The 15,040-nt window shown below is 39.7% G+C and overlaps 1 protein-coding gene across 15 annotated transcripts in view; it reads right to left on the minus strand.

Annotated features, from left to right (window-relative positions):
- Positions 1-15,040, minus strand: part of ERC2 (ELKS/RAB6-interacting/CAST family member 2) — a 519,409-nt gene that overhangs the window by 63,159 nt on the left and 441,210 nt on the right. For 8 of the 15 annotated variants that reach the window (XR_004426010.1, XR_004426009.1, XR_004426011.1 and 5 more), the window contains one exon: positions 2,496-2,684. The gene's annotated coding sequence lies outside the window, so the exon portion shown is untranslated. Of the gene's footprint in view, positions 1-2,495; positions 2,685-15,040 lie in introns of those variants that run through there. The other 7 variants (XM_033140942.1, XM_033140941.1, XM_033140940.1 and 4 more) reach the window with 1 other exon arrangement.

Raw genomic sequence — 15,040 nt, forward strand, 5'->3', positions numbered from 1 at the left:
TGTTCATATCCTCAGTCATCAGCCATTGACAAGCTGCTAAATGCAGGATAACATCTCCATTTTTTTAAGCAGCAGAACTGCAAGGCCAATACATCTGTGAGGGATGTATTCCTCAGAAATACATCTAATAATTAGGGGAAGAGGAACATTTGCAGAAGTAAAACAGCAACCACCACCAACAGTACTGATAATCATCATTTAATTTGATGCATTTATATTTTGTGCTTCCCATGAGGATCTCAGAACAATGTCTTTGCCTCACAACAATCCTGTGAAGGCAGGTTGCTTGCTTGTCTCAAGGCCATTTTGTCAGTTTCACACCCAAGTCCACCATTTTGGGCTGCCTCCCTAGAGTTTATGGTAGCCATATGTCTTTGCCATTTGAGGACTGAAAAAGCTTTGCTTGCCAATAGGAGCTAAAGAATTGGATGGGATTCAGAACACACACCTTGCTTCAAGCTTGCATCAGAAGTAGGCCTATCCCTTATTTTACACAGAGAAGGCTATGATTGGACTTCCAATCCCACCTGTCCTGTGTATTCTGGAATAGCTGTCCAGATGATGGTTTCCCAGGCAGGTAAGTTATATAGGGGAAAATATCTCTCCACCCCCACCTTGAGTGCAACATCTGTTACTGTTTGTGAGTCTATTCAAAATTCATAATGGATTCTACCTGTCTTCTAGTGGAAAAATGAACATGTCAAAATTACATTGCAAATGGTGTCTTTGTAGATCATCTCAGAAGGAAGTATGCACAGAAATGGTGCAGATGCAAGTCTGAGCATAATCTTGGCACTGTTGAGAACTCTGTATTTAAAGGTATTTTGATTGTCACAATCACAATTAAATAACCACATGCGTTCATCTATTCTAATTGTGCATCTCTCTAGAAAGCTTTTCCTGTACCCAGCATTCATTTCAGCCTACAATCAGAAGTGTATGAAACAAAATGGACGAGAAAACCTAAAATACAATGCAAGGTTTTCATGCTACTCTCTGCTTCTGAAATGCATTTAGCCCACACAAACCCCACAATTTTTGAAATCAGAGCACAGGGCTCAGGGACACAATATGACCAATAGGCCTTGGATGCAATGAATGAACATGCCCAGGGACAGAAAAAATAATTATTAAAGAGACATTATCGGCCATCTATGATTGTGTTCAACCTAATGAAAGCTTAGATTTGGTCTCAGGAAGCTTAAGTTAGTGTCCTAGTATAAAACAACAATTTCAATCAATTCACTTCCACCCACATGCACACATTAGTTACTATTTCCACATACTTTGACCGAGGAAAGAAAGGGTGCTTAAGAAGGTAGCTGGCCCTGCTCTACTCATCAAAACACAGACAATGTTGAAACACATCTGCATACTGATAGAAACTCAGCAACTATGCCTTGGAATGATATTCTGGGTCTGTCATGAAAAGCTTCCCCCTCCTTGACAGGGTCCAGTGAATATCTGAGAAGTGCATGTGAAAACGAACACTAGCTGCAAACTAAAATCAATATTTTGTGGAAAAAAATGCCTTTTAAAGATCCATATTAATACGGGATTGCTAATCATGGAACGTATGCAATTGTAAGTCACCAACAACTAAATACTATATACATATACTTGGGTTGGTCGCATTGAGTTCAATGGGGCTTGCTCCCAGGTAAATCAGTGTAGGATTTCAACCCTGCTTTGCTTATTTTCCCCGATTCTCACTTGCTACAATTTTCACTTTTTAATTCCCACCCCTTTAACACAACACCATGACTCTTGTTGCAAATCCTGGGTTTAAAATCCAAACAATAAAAGTGTTCTTATTAAAACTCCACTCCACAGGCATTTTTTAAGTTTGGTAGTCCATTTCGGATACATAACCCTGAAACTTTCATCTGCCTGAAAGTGTCCTTCTAAGTATATTAGCAATATCTCAGGTATGGAAATGTTATATAAAATATCAACACATTTACCCTGTCACGCCATCTGTGTGAGCTGCAGTCTCCACAATCAAACCTTTTACACACTGAAATCATTATCTCTCTGAAGTCTACAGCTGGCATTTAAAACTTATTGATGGCATGGGTATCAGTGGCTCAGTAGGCAGCCCTTTTGCCTGAGGCTCACGAGGTCACAGGTTCACATTCTGCTCAGACGAAAAGCTGGACATATTCCAGGATTGTGTGTGGGCTGTGCTAGACTCCTAGGGGGCAGTCCTTAAGTCAGTAAGTGAAACCATGTATGCCTTGTAGATATCAAAGCTTTGTTCCTAATGGCAGAAGAGAAAGCGGGCAAGGAAGCTACATTCTGTATGTTTTGAATAAGTGAAAAAATATATATAACCAAGTCTTGGATTCTTTCACTAGTAAATGCTACATAACAGTTACTATCACCAATCTGGGGGTTTATGAGGAAATGACTATAATAATTAAGCACAGGTACACATTCACAAACATCACCTGCGGGCAAGTGAAGTAGAACACTGTGAGAAATTTGAATTTAACCTGCTCTGGTGTTAATGCTCTGATGCTTGGTTATCCCAGATGTCTCCCTCCTCATCTTCTTTATAGACAGGTAAAGTTGGATCTCTTGAAGGAACTGGGGATCGCACTCTAGGCAAAGGTTGGACAGGTGATCAATGTACAGCATGAGATTTTGCTGTGGCAATGTGCCTCCAACAGTGACTGGATCATCTAGTCAAAAGAAACAAAGCCAATATGAAACATTTTGCTTGAGAAAGAGACCAAACAAATCCTATGCATAATGGCAGAAAGTGGCATTTCCAATAAAGAAGGATTATAAGCATTTAACTGAAAGGGCTGAAATATTTGGAGATAATTTATTGCATGTGTTAGGACGTAAATGTTGCTACTCAGGGGTTTTGTAACTGAACCCATTTTTTTCTTTAGGGTGATGGTTAGAGGGACCCAATTATTATCAGAACTTCATTGTACGATTGGTGGGAGAGTTAATATTTAGCCACAGAGCTAATTCTGCAACTTACATTGTCCTCCCCCTCCAGCTGTTATTATTTAACAAACAAAATTTTATTCAAAAAATTTATATATCCCTCGATTGTAAAAAAAAAAAAAGCCCTCTAAGCAGTTAGCAGAAACTCAAAATAAAACATTAACATTATTGATAAAAACAGTTTAAACTAATATTTAAAAATATTCAAAAGATTATTAAAATAAACAGTAGCTAAAAAGAAATAAAACACACACAACTTCTACATGTCTGAATAGGCTTGCCTATTTTATTTAGCCACAAAGAGGTAAACATAGAAGCCCCAATCCAAATTGCCCTCCAACAGCTGATGAAACTGCCATGCAACATACAGCTTAGCCCTGATTTTGTTCTTCAAAATCAGGTTTACTTACTAATAAAGAGAAAATGGTATCAAGCTCCTCTTTCCTCTGTTAGTTTTCTGCTTGCATCACTTTGACTATCACACCATACTCTAGATCAGTGTGTTGGATCCAGAATTAATCATGCTCAGAGTAGGTTCCGACTATCATAAATTCCAGTGATTCAAATGGATCTGCTCTAAGCACCACTAAGATTGGATCCAAACCACCATGTATAATATTTTGATTTAAAGCCAACTGGATGGATTTCAATCCACTTGCACAAGCACCAGATCATCTCCTGACTCAAAATACTATTGAGTATTATCTTTCATAAGAACATTAACAATTTCCTGTTTTTAAATTTTGCCGATTTTGTTAGTATATTTTTCCATTAAGCAGTTTATAAATTCTTCCAAATAAATAAAATAAATACAGTTAAAAGGCTAAAGAAATCGCCTTCAAATCAGAATTAACCTTAGTACTTTGGGGATACGCGCACACACACACAATTAATAAACACAGGGAAAGGATTGCTTTCTTCCTGAAGACAAAATAGGAAACAAAATAGGAAATTCTTTCCAGTAGCACCTTAGAGACCAACTGAGTTTGTTCTTGGTATGAGCTTTTGTGTGCATGCACACTTCTTCAGATACCTGAAGACAGTTCTGACTAGATATGCTGCTATTTGAGATTAATTTTTTAGGCTCCAAGTACACTTAGATGGAAAATCCCTCAAAATATTTATTTCTCAAAGTAAAGTCAGTGGATCTATGAATTAAAATGATCAAATGCTTTCAGACTCGTAAAACAAGCACAGAGCAATTTCAAGTTTAGCCCTGGTAAAGGTAAACTGAGCTTCCTTTGTGATGCGAATGTAATGGAAACTTGAAAGCTCAGTTACTGACTTCTCTGTTCATTCTCTGCAAAATTATTTCTGCCCCAGGAATGTGCACAATCATAGGTTTGCACTAAACCATGGTTTGGCTTAATGTAACGTGAGTACGGAACCTATGCGTAAAATCAATAAACATGGGGCAAAATTGCTGTGAGGCGATAGGCAAGTTGCTGATTATGCAGAGAATGAACAGAGATTTTAGTTTTACATGTACATCACGATTCGGGGTCACCATGACACTTGTACTATGATCCCCTCCTCCCCCCTGTGCAGTGGACGTATTTGGATAAATGGGGAAAGCATGGTAAAGAAAGAAACGACAGCTTGTTTCAGAAACAATAAAAAGTAATACAGAATAGTGCTTTAGCCTTATACACTCTCACCTGAGAGTAAGACCTATTGAATTCAATGGGACTTACTTTGAGTAGACATGCATAAGATTGCACTGCAAATAGATTCAGGTCATAATCCAAAATCTAACAACAATTTTCTCCTGGATTGTTGGGGGGGGGGAAAGCCAGTGTAACTGAGGTTTCTATAGCTTTAGTGTGTGAAATAGCCATTTGATATACCAAATATGCTCCATAGGAGGTTTAAATAGGAGGCTGCATTCCAGAACTTTGATACAAAATAGAAAAGGCTACACAGTAAAACAAATACACTTTACTACATAACAAGAACACGTTTCATAAGGGAGCAGAGCATGTCCTCTTAACCTGTGACAACAAATTTGTTTATTTAGTTTTCTTCTTGGTAAGAAAGCAATTGGTTTTTTCGCCCAATAAAAATATCCTTATGCATTTATAAACACTACTGGTAATTATGTAATTACCCTGCCCAATCATGTTAAATTGCTGTCAGTTAGGTTCCCACCACTGATTACCCATGTAGTGCACTAAATCTAAATGAAGCCTTTGCTAAAGTGCACTTAGTGATTTACAAAGGTGTCTCTATGGTTCTAAAAACCATAACAGCACTATATTATTTGCTATAATCACTCAGTGTCCAAGGTCAAGGATAGATCTCGCTGAATTTCTTGTATAAAAATGGAAAGAAACACAGAATTAAACACATGGCTTATTTTTGTGTTCCTCATCATGACTTCTGCATCTAATGGTAACCTTTCACCTCCACACATTTAAAATGCTATAATTATGTAATTAAAACCAATTATGTAATTTTACCCCATGGATTCTTATCCTACAGGATCCAAATCAATTATTTTGTTCAGTGGCCTTGAAAGATTTTGTAATATGAAACAAACACTGAGGTTTAAAATTAAGGAGTAGGAAAATTTACAAATTAATCAAATTAATCCTGCCAAGGGGTTATTTACATGTAACTCAATGTCAAACAAATCCAGTGATGATGTTCAACTCAGAAAGCAACCAACAATATATTTTACACTCCGATCCTGAAGCTGAGGCTCCAATACTTTGGCCACCTCATGAGAAGAGAAGACTCCCTGGAAAAGACCCTGATGTTGGGAAAGATTGAGGGCACAAGGAGAAGGGGGCGACCGAGGACGAGATGGTTGGACAGTGTTCTCGAAGCTACCAACATGAGTCTGACCAAACTGCGGGAGGCAGTGGAAGACAGGAGTGCCTGGCGTGCTCTGGTCCATGGGGTCACGAAGAGTCGGACATGACTAAATGACTAAACAACAACAACAAATAAATTGTAAGAAATATGAATGCCTGCTAAGACTTGACAAGCCAAATTAGATGGCAACAGATACATTCCTGTACAGTTGTTCAGTCTCCATCCTAATTTCCCAGGTTCATAAAATAAGTAGTGGACAGATTAATGAGGGATGGGGGAATTTCTCCTTCCCTATGAATGCTAAAAAATGTCCTGGCTTGTGGGCTTCCCAAGAAGCATTTTGGTTGCCACTGTGGGTAATGGGTTGCTGGACCAGATAGGTGTCTAGTCTGATCGAGTGGGTCTCTTCTTAAATTCAGACCTAACAACAACATGTAAAATGAGAAGGAACTCTTGGGGGGACTACTGATCTGACTCAGCATGACAATTCTTCACAGGTGATTGTAGTATCAGTGGAAACAGTTGGTAACCGCCTTCAATTTTAACCTGAAGATTGCCACTTGTCCAGTATTAATTTTAATTTGTTTTAATTAATTGTGGGATGTATCTTAATTTATTGATCGCTTGTTTTTATGCATTGTCTTACTTGCATGATGTTAGCTGCTCTGAGCCTGGCTTTGGCCGGGGAGGGCGGGGTATAAATAAAATTTATTATTATTATTATTATTATTATTATTATTATTCACTTTCCTATATTTTCTTTCTCCGCTTTCCCAACAATCATGAGAACAATCTTCCAGAAGCTGAAATAAATCACAGGAGCTGCTGGTCTCTCTCTTATTGCCACACACCATTCTCCACCTTCCTATTATATGAAATGATTTGTCATTTCAAAAGATGCTACATCTCCCTAGCCTTCCAAAGAGCATCTTGTCATTTAGAGGCTACGATGTTGAGTTGCAATGCTATATATTTGAATTTGAATTCTTTAAATAAAATAAATAAAACCAATGGTATGTGCATCAGCTAAAACTATATGATATATACCCAGTGCTTTTTTCTGGGGGGACGCAGGGGCGGAACAAGGGGGGGCATAGGGGGCAGGCCGCCCCGGGTTCCAGGGGAGGGGGGGTGACACTTGGGCTGGCCTCGCCCTGCCCCGCCCCGTCGGCGGGCCCCGGACGTGCCACAGGGCGGAGCGGGCTCGCCCCGCAACCTGCTTGCAAACCTGCTTGCAAGCTGCAGAGTGAGGCCACTCTACCCTGCAGCTTGTCCGGGTCCCACCCGGCGCCGCCGCTATGGTGTGGCACATGTGTGCAGTGCATTTGCCTCCCCGAGCGACAGAGTGGCTCGCTCCTTAGGTATACTGCATATACCTAAGGTATACTGCATATACCTAAGGTATACTGCATATACCTAATGGCATCTCAATCACATCGTACTGTTAAGATACAATAAAAAAGACTTTTTTACATACAGGATAAAGTCCTTTTTGGATCAGAACAATTATCATCTTTGACTATGCAGTTTTGGGGGGCAAGTATATCATTCACTTAACCCCCCCCCAAAAAAACCCATAAAGGTCTAAGCAACACTGAACATTATGAATAAAACCATGGTCCTTCTTCAACGGGATTTGCTTCTAAATCAAATGGAGTTTGTTACTAATCAAATTTGCTCATTTTAAAATTTCTCTTTATCCAAGCAAAGGTGATTTATATATATGAATACAAAGTTCTTTCAAAGTTCTTTCTGTCCAAACAGGTATGTTCAAAGAAAGATAATGGGACTGAAAGCCTAAAGTTGCACATATCCCCTTCTGCCACCACACTGAATAAAGTTTCCTAAGCGGTATACAGTACAAAAATTTAACACTGACACAGGTCAGTGGTATACAACAACAACAACAATTTACTGAATGAAAAGGGCATGGGGAAGGGAAGGGAAAACAAATCAATTCAGATACCCAAACTTTCTAGTCAAATAATGACAAGGTGCAATGGCCACTGAAGAAACAACTGAGAGAGAGGAGGAGCCAAATTGGAGTTTGTCTCAGCAGAGTCAAGGGAGCAAAAACGTTTGAGGAGTTACATGTACATATGAGACTTCTGATGTGTGCTGACCTGATTCACCTCTCCAAGACTACCGGTGCAGCAACAGGTAAGAATTAAAATCCATTATGAGTGAAGAAGCCTCGATACAGAATAATAGCACCACAATCTTGGTTTGGGGCTCGCTTTGATCCTTACCCAGTCTTTTTCTCTTTAAGATTATGATTCCTTACTCATTCAAATTAGAAAAAAAAATCCTTTCAAAATATGAAACTATACACTTAAACCAGAGCATTTGCAGAATTCCCAAACCAAGTTCTCTCTAAACATAAAGCATACATTTATCAGCTAAACACCCCACCTCATCCCCCATTTTGCTTGCAATATGTCACTCATGTCTGCAACGAACAAGATCCTGCTGTTTTTAAAGTTGAACCCCTGCTGCAATTTGGCCACTAAAAATATTCTGTCATAGTTCATCTAATACAGAATTTTTCAATATATCTGTATTTGGATTCCTTTGCAAATTCTTTTTTCTGCTCTGTGTGTGAAGTTCCATAAGCTGGAAATAAAAGTTTTAATGTGCTCTTTCAAAACCAAAAGAAAGCGAAAGAAATAGACTACAATCCCTCTGGTAAAAAATCATCACATAGTATACTGTTCAGCTTTGCTTTATGGTTCATAGAACTGGCAGGTCATTTTAATTGCCTCTTTACTTATTTTATAAGTCAGATATAGTTTGGGTTTTCTTTTCTTTTTTTACTGATGATGACTGCTCACTAGGTTTTCAGTTCTATTTTGTCAAGTCCTGACCTTCATCTTTCTAATCTTCATCTACAAAGCACTTATTAAAATTTCTAAGGAGGACAGTATATCTCAAAGTAAAGGAATTACACCTTTGTGAATTCCCATGTGGCAAAAGCATCAGTATTGTTTTAATGGCTGCTTCTTTGGCCCACAAACACCTCTTCAAAATCCTGACACTGGTCCACGCATACAACAAAAATGTAAACAATGCAAAATCTGTGAGCTAGATTGTAATCTACAACCATTAGTATTTGGCAGCCTTGAGATATTGTTGTTGTTGTTGTTCAGTCGTTCAGTCGTGTCCGACTCTTCGTGACCCCATGGACCAGAGCACGCCAGGCACGCCTATCCTTCACTACCTCTCGCAGTTTGGCCAAACTCATGTTAGTAGCTTCGAGAACACTGTCCAACCATCTCGTCCTCTGTCGTCCCCTTCTCCTTGTGCCCTCCATCTTTCCCAACATCAGGGTCTTTTCTAGGGAGTCTTCTCTTCTCATGAGGTGGCCAAAGTACTGGAGCCTCAACTTCAGGATCTGTCCTTCTAGTGAGCACTCAGGGCTGATTTCTTTGAGAATGGATAGGTTTGATCTTCTTGCAGTCCATGGGACTCTCAAGAGTCTCCTCCAGCACCATAATTCAAAAGCATCAATTCTTCGGCGATCGGCCTTCTTGATGGTCCAGCTCTCACTTCCATACATTACTACTGGGAAAACCATAGCTTTAACTATACGGACCTTTGTCGGCAAGGTGATGTCTTTGCTTTTTAAGATGCTGTCTAGGTTTGCCATTGCTTTTCTCCCAAGAAGCAGGCGTCTTCTAATTTCGTGACTGCTGTCACCATCTGCAGTGATCATGGAACCCAAGAAAGTGAAATCTCTCACTGCCTCCATTTCTTCCCCTTCTATTTGCCAGGAGGTGATGGGACCAGTGGCCATGATCTTAGTTTTTTTGATGTTGAGCTTCAGACCATATTTTGCACTCTCTTCTTTCACCCTCATTAAAAGGTTCTTTAATTCTTCCTCACTTTCTGCCATCAAGGTAGTATCATCAGCATATCTGAGGTTGTTGATATTTTTTCCGGCAATCTTAATTCCGGCTCGGGATTCATCCAGTCCAGCCTTTCGCATGATGAATTCTGCATATAAGTTAAATAAGCAGGGAGACAATATACAGCCTCGTCGTACTCCTTTCCCAATTTTGAACCAGTTGCTCCATATCCAGTTCTAACTGTAGCTTCTTGTCCCACATAGAGATTTCTCATGAGACAAATGAGGTGATCCGGCACACCCATTTCTTTAAGAACTTGCCATAGTTTGCTGTGGTCGACACAGTCAAATGCTTTTGCGTAGTCAATGAAGCAGAAGTAGATGTTTTTCTGGAACTCTCTAGCTTTCTCCATAATCCAGCGCATGTTTGCAATTTGGTCTCTGGTTCCTCTGCCCCTTCGAAATCCAGCTTGCACTTCTGGGAGTTCTCGGTCCACATACTGCTTAAGCCTGCCTTGTAGAATTTTAAGCATAACCTTGCTAGCGTGTGAAATGAGTGCAATTGTGCGGTAGTTGGAGCATTCTTTGGCACTGCCCTTCTTTGGGATTGGGATGTAGACTGATCTTCTCCAATCCTCTGGCCACTGCTGAGTTTTCCAAACTTGCTGGCATATTGAGTGTAGCACCTTAACAGCATCCTTAACAGTATATCCTTGAGATATACTGTACATCTATTTTTGTTGTGATACAGCAAAGCAGCAAAATGATCATCTGGTTAAGCTGGCAACCTAGAATAATCAAAAATCAAACTGGTGAACTATAATTACAGCAAGAAGACAATCTGGTTAAACTGGGTGACCTACAATATCAATACCTGGTTTCTCATTCCAATGGTAGTTTCTGTTTCTCATTCATGTCAAAATCATGATTGACCTGAAACTGTAGAGCAGGGATGGGGAACTTGTGTCCCCCTCAGTTGTTTTTGAACTATAACTCCTGTCATCACACTAGCTGGGGCTGATTTAAGATGGAGTCCAACAACATATAGAGAGCCACAAGTCCCTAATGCTCCTGTAATGCAGGAACAGGGAGCATGTGTCTTTATGAGTGTTGTTGGACTTCCAACAGCCCATCAGCCCTAGGACAATATGACCAATGATCATGGAAAATAGGAGTTATAGTCCAACAACATCTGAAGGCCTGCAGGTTCCACATCCCTAATGCAGAGGAAAATGAAAAAGTGAAAAAGAAACTATGGGTCAGTCATCATGCCAATCATTACACAACAGTAACTGGGCCTTTAAAAGTTCCCTGTTTTCCTTGGTTCCTTTCTTCTGAGGTGTATTCAAAATTGATTTACAAAGGACAAGGTGACCTGGACTCATTCGTGATACAGTTAGATACAGAATGCTGCTTTCCTGTCACATGTCTCTTATTTATTTATTTATTTATTTATTTACTTACTAATTAGTTTAAAGCCTACCCTTTTCTCAGTAAAAATATAACATGAAACGACAGCATATCAAATTCACATAAAATCATAAGCCAGCAGCTATACATCAGAATTAAATCCAACCCCTAAGGGCTTCCTAAGGAATCAGTGCAAACTGTACAATAATGAAGCCAGGCAGGCCTCCCTAGGGAAGGCATTTCCCAACAAAAGTGCTGTGATGAAGGAAAGGCCTTATCTTTTATTTCTCCATACTAAACTTCAGATGAAATGACCTATGCTACTGACAGTACACAGGGAGGTATATTTCATTTGACGTATATTTTGAAGGACCTGATGTATCCAGGTCTTAAGACCATTTAGGGCTTAGTGGTAAGAACCAGAATGGTATCTGGGAAACTACACTTCCCAAGTGATATTTGCAGGCACACAATCTGCCATTGCTCAAACCATCTAGTGCAGTAAAGCTGGGTTCTAGCGAAGATTGAGTTGTTTGGGGTGAAAATACAGTGGTGGGTGAAGTGGGAGAGGGTTGAAGGAGAACTCTTCTCCAGCTTGGTGTCATGACCAAGTATTATGAACATCCTTGAACAAATACTTCAGAATCCAGAAGAAGCTTCCAAACTCAAAGATTCTATCACAGCTGAAATTTCTGAACACTTTTCAGAGGCAGCCTCACATAGGACACATTACAATAGTCCAACTTGGATGTTACTAAGGATGCTACTTAATGGCTGTGGGAAGGTATCCACGCGCTGTCGCACAAGCAAACCACAGCCTTGTGTTCATTTCTGTAGAAGTCTGACTCTGAGTGTGGGTAAAAAAAAAGAAATACAAAGTATGTGTATATACTACAAATTGTGTGCTTTTTTCCAGTATTTGCTTTTTGGCCTTTCCTCAGTCCTCTTCAAATCAGCCCCAGAGGGAGGACAGCTGGAGTAAGATAGACTAGCATTATGGGAGCCAGAGGGCTTTTTCACTCTTTGCTTTTCAAAGGTATGAGGAGTTATAATTTTTTGCAGATCCCATAGTCTTAGCCATATATAGTATTGTGCCTCAGTTTTTGGATGCTGTATGATTAACTCATTGCCCTACAAAACACAAAACAGAGTTATCCTCACCCTTATTAGATTTTTTTCTTTACTATGATATGATGCAAAATTATTTTTGTTTTGTCTACTCTATGCTGACAGCAATTAATACTAAGGCCTAAAACTTAAAGGGATAGAGCTAACACATGTTTTTAATCTGTAAGCAAGTTATCCAATTATTTTAGGTAAACTCTATGATTGCAACCATTCTACTTACTCTGATATAATGAATTATTTTCTCCCAAAAGGTCTTAGGAGTTGTGTAGCCTTCTTGGTAGAAATATATGGTGATCTCTTCTTTACCAATCATGGTATTATTAATGACTGTGCATTAATTGTTTGGGTGTTAGAAATAAAATACTGAGAGCATGAGTGAGGAAAATCTTGTGTGTGTCAAGATTAGAATTTATCATTATAAATTGAGCCTGTGTGAGTCCTGGGCAAGAGTGACCAATGTGATGGATGGGTGATGATGAAATATAATGAATATAATGAATGGAAATGGTCAGATTTTTGAGCATTTTTTGTAATTATAAAGATGATTTGCCTAATCTGGTGCTCACTGCTTGTTGGTGCTCCTGTAAAATTAGGTGTTCCTGGCAGGGGAAAATAAAATGACAGCAAACATAATAGTGCACCAATTGTGCTGGTTTCCCTAACAGATGGGGAATTATAATCTACACTTTAATATTTATATTCATATAGCTGTCAAAAACTGCAGCAGCAGCAACAACAAAAGTAATATTATTGAACAATTTTCTTATTTGCATAGCAGCATCCCCTGATAAGGGACGTGGGTGGCGCTGTGGTCTAAACCACTGAACCTAGGGCTTGCCAGTCAGAAGGTCGGCGGTTTGAATCCCCACGACAGGGTGAGCTCCCGTTGTTCGGTCCCAGCTCCTGCCCACCTAGCAGTTCGAAAGCACGTCAAAGTGCAAGCTCCGGCGGGAAGGTAAACGGCATTTCTGTGCGCTGCTTAGTCATGCTGGCCACATGACCCGGAAGCTGTACGCTGGTTCCCTCAGCCAGTAAAGTGAGATGAGCGCCACAACCCCAGAGTTGTCTGCGTCTGGACCTAACGGTCAGGGGTACCTTTACCTTTATTCCCTGATAGGCATGGTGTGGTTCTAAACTATGACAAAATATTTTAATTGAGGAGTATATAAATAAATATACAAGCAAAGATTTATTTACAACAATATTTATATCATCATGTTTTAGGATTTTACTATCAACTCAAATTTTGTATATGAGGTGGAATTAAATAAGTAATAAATTCACTGTATAACCTTTATAACATTTTGGGCTATGTGCCTGCATTTATCCTTTTTGGCAAGTTCTTCTTCATATGTCAGGTTTGCATATATAGACAGCCAGTTTGTCTGATATTTACAGCCATTCTCTTCCTTTGCTTTCTCAACAACAACCGTGATATACAACTTGGTCGTCACTATCATATATCTAAGTATGGTATAGAAATTCATGTGTCTCAGTCTTGCTTCCTCTGTATGCAATCCTCCTGAGTTTTGTAGGATGCTCTTAATAAGAAGCACATTATTCTGAAGAGGAAGTCCTTGAGCAGACATTGCAAAGGAGTATGGCCAATTAGTTTCAGAATGTGGAAAGTCAACTCAGAAAAAAGCTGAAATATGCATTTCTATAGCTAAAAAAGAGAACTGGTACACTGCTGATTCTGTGATGTTTATATAACTCTTGCATTAGAATCAAGAGCAAGATTCAAAATGTAGGGGTTACCTCCTTGATGCTAACTCTACTACTCCAAGTTCAGAAAAGCTAGGATTTCGATCTGTACATCTCGATAGAAGGCTCCTGATTTAAGAGAGAGGCAACCAAACCATTATTCAAAAACAAAGCAAGGGATACTGAGTTAGATACAGAGAACCTTCCTCCAATGGGGAAAAAAACATTCTCTGTTTGAGGGAGGTGCTTTCTCCAGTGAACAAAGTGGTCCTTTGATAATTAAAAAAAAAAAAAAAACACCTTGAAGGAAGTTCGTTGGAGTATGATTTTCTGGATCCACTCCATTAACATGAAAATCGGGCTGCTTTGCAAAAATACAAGCAAGTCTAAGACCTCACAAATCTAAAGAAAGTTTCCTCTTAAAAGCTTGAAGTACACTGCTGAAAGCCTATAACCCTGAGTTATTCTGGTATGCAGGTGCTACCAAATGGAATTGGGCTGGTATGGCTTGCTCCTTAGGAGTGATGACCTGATATCCTAGGGACAGTCTTCATCAGTAAATGACCTCAGCAAAGATGCTGGGGAAGTGGTGCTAGCTCCACAGCACAGAATTATTTAATCCAGGAATTCTACTGAAGTAAGATGTTACAGGTGGGTAGCCGTGTTGGTCTGCCATAGTCAAAACAAAATCGATAATTCTTTCTAGTAGCACCTTAGAGACCAACTGGAGGAACAAACTCAGTTGGTCTCTAAGGTGCTACTAGAAAGAATTTTCGATTTTGTTTTGAAGTAAGATGGTAGTAGATAAACAAGAAAAGAGGCCTGAAGCAATAGTTTCTCCTTCTTATGGTGTCATAACCCAAGGACCATGCACTGTGCAATGGAAGACTCAGAGGAGGGTAAGGCTCTAGCTTCAACCTGAGTGGAAGAACTGCCAGGACTTTTTTCAGGAGCCCCTCAGCCACAGAACACAGCTTTGCCAACTGCTCTGATTCAGAGGAGAAGCCTCTCAAACTGCCCCAGTCTCTCCAGTCTTGCAGGAAGCAAAAACTGCAAAACAAGGGAAGGGCACTTTAAGAGCTAGCTGGCTCTTCTGGGGAGGCGGGGTTTTCTACACTACAGGTCTAGTTAACTGTATGTTAGGCTTCAGATGTAGCTAGGTGCATGCTGAGCAGT

This window comes from Lacerta agilis, chromosome 2, assembly GCF_009819535.1.
Source record: "Lacerta agilis isolate rLacAgi1 chromosome 2, rLacAgi1.pri, whole genome shotgun sequence".
In the NCBI taxonomy this organism is placed as follows: domain Eukaryota; kingdom Metazoa; phylum Chordata; class Lepidosauria; order Squamata; family Lacertidae; genus Lacerta; species Lacerta agilis.